Raw genomic sequence first — 5,745 nt, 5'->3', positions numbered from 1 at the left:
CTGCTGAACCCCTGACAGAATTCTGTTCTTTCTTCCTTAATGAGAATGTCTTTTTTCCTTCTTTTTTGCTCTCAGCCTTGTCGTGGGGATGCCTCTAAGATCCCATAGATCAAATACATTTCATGGTGTCCGGCCAGACCCTGCTCCCTAGCTCATCAATGACTGGACAGCACTTCACAATATTCAGCTGATTCAGGTTCCATTTACAGGCACAGGATGTGGTGGGCTCAGTCATTATGTTACTAGATATTTGAATAAAATAATTTATTCCATTTAATTTTTAATACTGTAAGTCATTTGTCTAAAACAAATTATTTGGCAGAATAACTGCTTAGTATTATAAATGTGATGGCAGTATAAATTATTTTATGCCTTCCTTGGCTTTATTTTATAAACAAGTCATATGTGTACTTGAAAATATTTTCAAACATCTGTAATTTTAAAGTCTTCCATAAAATAACCTGAGTGGTCATTTCTAGTTCTTTATGAAAATAAAATTTGTATAAAGCAAATTTAATCCTAGAAACCTTTCACTAATACCCTCCTCAAGAGGAAAGATTGCTTCCCTATGCACTGTTCAAGTTATACAGGGTTTACAGAGAGTTTAGTTTGCTAGAACATCATCTATAAAATACTAAAATCATCAAAAAATGCTCAGCAGCTACAGGGTTAAAGAGGAAAAGACCAAAAAACATGATTTTTATGGAGATCACAATGATTCAGAAAATTTTTAAAGAATTTCATATTTGTTTTACAAATAATTGTCTTCATTTTTGATAGAACAAATTCCTATATTTAAAAAAGAGGAAGTTCTGCCCTGGATGGTGTAACTCAGTGGATTGAGTGCAGGCCTGTGAACCAAATAACTGCAGTTCAATTCCCAGTCAGGCACATGCCTGGGTTGCAGGCCAGGTCCCCAGTAGAGGACACATGAGAGGCAACCACACACTGATGTTTCTCTCCCACTCTTTCTCCTTCCCTTCCCCTCTCTCTAAAAATAAATAAATAAAATATGTTAAAACATAAAAATAAAAAAGAGGAAATTCTAATTTATCATAGTGGATAGAGTAAGATAGAAAATTTCCCAGACAAGAGCTCTAAATATTATTTTTTAAAAAAGCATATTGACTATATAAAGTAAATGTTCATGTACCAAGCTCCATACGTTAAAAACCACAATGATTAATACATAATTAAAGCTCTTTTAATTTTTAACTCAAGGCAAGTTGAAGTCTTCAGTTTTCTTTCTTTTTTGCCCCAAGGCAACTACCCTCATGAAGTTGATGTCCTTGCTTGTACACTTTAACACTAACTTATGGCCATAACATCGCTGCCTTGGGCATCCATTGTTTTGGGTCTAAGAAGCCTGCAGAAGCCTTGAACTGCCCTTAGCACCTCCTGCCAGCGCATGTCCTTGATAGCAATAGCCTGCAGAGTCACAAGTAAGGTAAGTTCCTGACATGATACCCCAATGTTGTGTACAACTTAAATAAAACCCTTACAAACTCTACCAAAATCCAATTTGATAGTTTGAATTAACCAATTCCACTTTCACTCAAGAACCTCAAAGTACTCCAGCCACAGACTCAAATAACCAGCATGGGCTCCAAGTCCTACCTGCCTTGTTCTGTATGCCTGCACCCATCCTTAGTCCTTAACTTCCCTATAAACCTCCTTCAGCCCCTGTGAGTGATAAACTTTATTTCACTTTCATTTGCAGTGTATAGTTGAAGAGTGGCCAACCACCATACATCTCACGACTCTATTAACAAATTTAATTTAAAGTTATAACAGCCCTAGCTGGTGTAGCTCAGGTAGTTGAGCACAGGCCTGGGAACCAAACAACCATGGTTCGATTCCCAGTTAGGGCACATGCCTGGGTTACAGGCCAGTTCCCAGCAGGGGACTCACAAGAGGCAACCATACATTGATATTTCTCTCCCTCTCTCCTTCCCTTCCTCTCTAAAGATAAATAAATAAAATATTTTTTAAAGTTTAAAGTTATAACAGACATGTATACAAAAATATTTTTTGACATTTTAAATTTTGTAAAAGATTTTGTTCTGTATGTGAGGTTATCAACCATGCTGTATTTACTCATCAGTATCATTTCAGAATGTAAGGGTTAAACATGGGCAAGTACTTGTTTCCTTTCCCAGAACTCCATTTCAATTTTTCTGTTTTGTGATAAAACTGTGATGAGTATCTATGAGTATGTCTTCATGCACTCATGCACATCCTTTTTAAAAGAATTTCTGGTTCACATGTTATTCATATTTTTATCTTTCACTGATCACTTTTCTTTGACTACTCAGAATCCTGTCTTCAACTTCAGAGATGTAATTTCATCTCTCCTGCCAAGTTTTGATGAAACAACTTTTGGGAAGAAGCTTGCGAGAAGATAAACTGAGCCATATTAAAAGCTTAAGAGTTCATTTGAACACAAATCAATTTGAGTCGGGCTGTGCCAAACTGGAAGTGATTAGGAGCACCCCACTGACAAGAGCTGGGGAGAGACTTTTATGAAGAAATGGTGGAAACATAGCAAGGAAATTATTGGTGGGCTATAGATAAAGCCCAGTTGCCAGTCTGTGGCTGGTTGTCCTTAGGGTTCAGTTCTGTAACTGGGAGGCATTTATGAGCATAGATTTTTGTTTGCTTACATTGGCCACCACAGCAATGGAGCCACCTCAGTGTAATGGCCTTCTTTAATGAATTTAACAAGCTTTATTAGAGAAATGGTATCTGAGAGAAAAAAGAACAACATAAAAATTCAAGAAGCTCTTAATGGAGATCAGAATGTACTTATTAAAATATTTTTATCTGAACATAATCCTGTAAAGTGATATGATATTTATTTTAATAAAATATATGTATTCGACTGTGGGTTGTTGTTTATATCCTAGAGAAACATGAGTGAGACCTAAAAAAATATTGTGATTTCCAAAGCTTTGATTATAATACTATCTATTTAAAATGGGTCAATCACTGTTGAAATAGGTTAAATGCTTCATATCTACTCTTGACATCCATCAAGAATATGGCTCACTTGAATCTGAAAAGAATTATCTGTTTTTACAGAAGAAAAAAATACGGACGTGCAGTTAGCAGATTAGCATCTATTACCTGATCCATATGTCATTGTTGGATAATTACTTACCTCTAGAACCTCAATTTCTCACCTTTAAATATGTTATAATCGTATCTACATTGCTTTTGTCATTGAGTTCTATAGAAGTAATTATCAAACAAGATACCAGATATGAACAGGCTTTTAAAACTGACAGGGTGTGTAAATGTGTGGAGTGATTATTCAGTACTTCCAAACACATTCATAGAATAATAATGCCAATGAGTGTATGGCTTTAGTGACAGGGAGTATCGTCTTTAAAACTGTGAACACTAAATATATCACCACTTACTGCTATGAAAACTATACATACCTGCTCACATAGAAACACATACAGGAGAGGTCCTATATTGACTACCTTGAAACAGTGTTATGATGTTTTAAAATATACTTTGACACAGATACTACCAGAAGAACATCCTTGATAATGTTACTGTCTAAATGACAGCATTTAGTTGATTGTAACACTGTCTAGCATTGAATCTGTTAATCAACAGCCTGAGTAAATGAACCAATAGAGTGTGCTATGATTGCTGTTAACCTCAGCAAAGACAGAGGCAGCAACGGCCACAGTAACAGCCTCGTAAATGTCCTGGAAATTGGTGTACTGCTGTCCTTTGCAGAAGCTGAGAGCAAAGGCATCTGCTGTGTAATAGCTATTTGTTTTACTCTATGATTTTGTGCATTTTCTTTTGGTATTATATTTCAAAGTTAGAATACAAATTATTTAAGGATACACTGACGTATACATATAATTATTTAAATCCATTGATTATTGTTTATTTTGAATAATAATTTATCACAAGTAATTTTATATGTAATTGTATATATTAATGTGCACATATATTCATACTTATACATAAATTCAAACATGTAGATATGGTTCAAACTGTCATACTTACAGAAGAAAGTTGTACACAGTGATTTCTATACTTTTAATTGTATCTAAACTGGCTTTTTCTAACTGTGATGTGTGTATGACTAACAACATGTTAATATTAAAATTATTTTAAAAACTGCTAATAACTGCCTTTATGTCAAGCTTTTTACTTTGGAGTTCCCTTTAACTACCCAATTTCTCTATGAATCTATGAATTTATATTCCTATTATATGTACAACTTACTAGATACTGAAAAGTTTATTTAACAAAAATCAACCTAAATGTCTGATAACAAAACAAATTAAGAATTAAAAGGCATAGTCCCAACATAATAAAATACACTTTCAAAAACCTCAAATCCAACATCAATATCAACTAATAATTTATTGAATACTTTCACTTAAGATTGTGAGCACATAAGTCTGCTTTCAATATTTTTACTCAGTGTTAAACTAAAAGTGCTAATCCATGCAATAAGGCAAGAAAAAAATAAATAGACTATAGATAAGAATGAAGACACAACTCTCATTTTCTAGCATGCACACAAAAAATTCCGAGAAATCTACCAAAAATAAAATATAATAAAGAAATTTAGCACAATTCACGGACAATATAAAAATCAGTTTTGTTTATACTATCCACAATGATAAGCTTATATTAAAACAGTAATACATTATAATAGCATTTTTAATAAACATGAAGGATAAATATAACAATATACTGGTAAAGCATTATATTCAGATGAGAAAATGTTTCTAAGATATATTTTAAAACACCTAAATCAATAGAGTTATATGCCATATTCATTAATCTGGAAGATCATTATTTATTTGTTTATTTTAATATGCAACACTTCATGAATTTGCATATTATCCTTGCCTCACAGCCATGCTAATCTTCTCTGTATTGTTCCAATTTTCTTTATTTTATTTTATTTTTTTTAAGATTTTATTTATTTATCTTTAGAAGGGAGGGGAAGAAGAGGGGAGAGAAATATCAATGTATGGTTGTTTCTCCTGCGTCCCCTGCTGGGAACTGGCCTGCAACCCAGGCATGTGCCCTGACTGGGAATCTAACCATAATCCTCTGGTTCTCAGGCCCACGCTCAATATACTGAGCTACACCAGCCAGGGCTGCCAGAGCAAGCACAGCAAGCTCACTATTTTTAAGATGGCAATTTGGGTTTATTGGTCTAACATTCAACATTACTTTGTTCAAACTCTTGCAAGAGTTTAATAAAAATTGACAAGTTTATTCTAACACGCATGTGGAAAATAAAAAGGATCTAGAATATCCAAAATAAAATCTTCAATCAAAATAAAATTAAAAAATAAATAGTACCTGATTTGAAAATTATATGCATATGTATTCAGAACCTTATTAATGGATAGCATGTCCAGAAACATAAAGATGATGCTGCTGTAGATGTTCAAGTAAGGTACCAAGCAACCAGGAAACCTTTTTTTAAACAAATTATTTCAGAACAACTAGATAGCCAAATATGAGCAATAAATTAATTTCTATATTTGTATTGCAATTTATAAAAATTAGCATAAACAGGCTCCTATAAAGTTTCAAACTTTATATAAAGTGAAAGGCCTATGTGTTTCTGGCATTATAAACCTTTCTGAATAAAATAGGATTCAATCTTTTTAAATATAGAGATGATATCAGATGTTCTAAGTTAAGCAATTAGCAATTTATAAATTTTGCTGCATTAATTTTGAAAACCTT

At 33.3% G+C, this 5,745-nt stretch overlaps 1 pseudogene; it reads right to left on the bottom strand.

The window, feature by feature from the left end:
- Positions 1-4,849: 4,849 nt before the first annotated feature.
- Positions 4,850-4,935, bottom strand: LOC119052756 (uncharacterized; annotated as a pseudogene).
- Positions 4,936-5,745: the final 810 nt, after the last annotated feature.

This window comes from Artibeus jamaicensis, unplaced genomic scaffold (genome assembly GCF_021234435.1).
Source record: "Artibeus jamaicensis isolate MK-2021 breed Jamaican fruit bat unplaced genomic scaffold, CSHL_Jam_final contig_373, whole genome shotgun sequence".
Lineage (NCBI taxonomy): Eukaryota > Metazoa > Chordata > Mammalia > Chiroptera > Phyllostomidae > Artibeus > Artibeus jamaicensis.
Note: the sequence above shows the minus strand (reverse complement) of the source record. Positions and strands in the feature narration are given on the sequence as shown.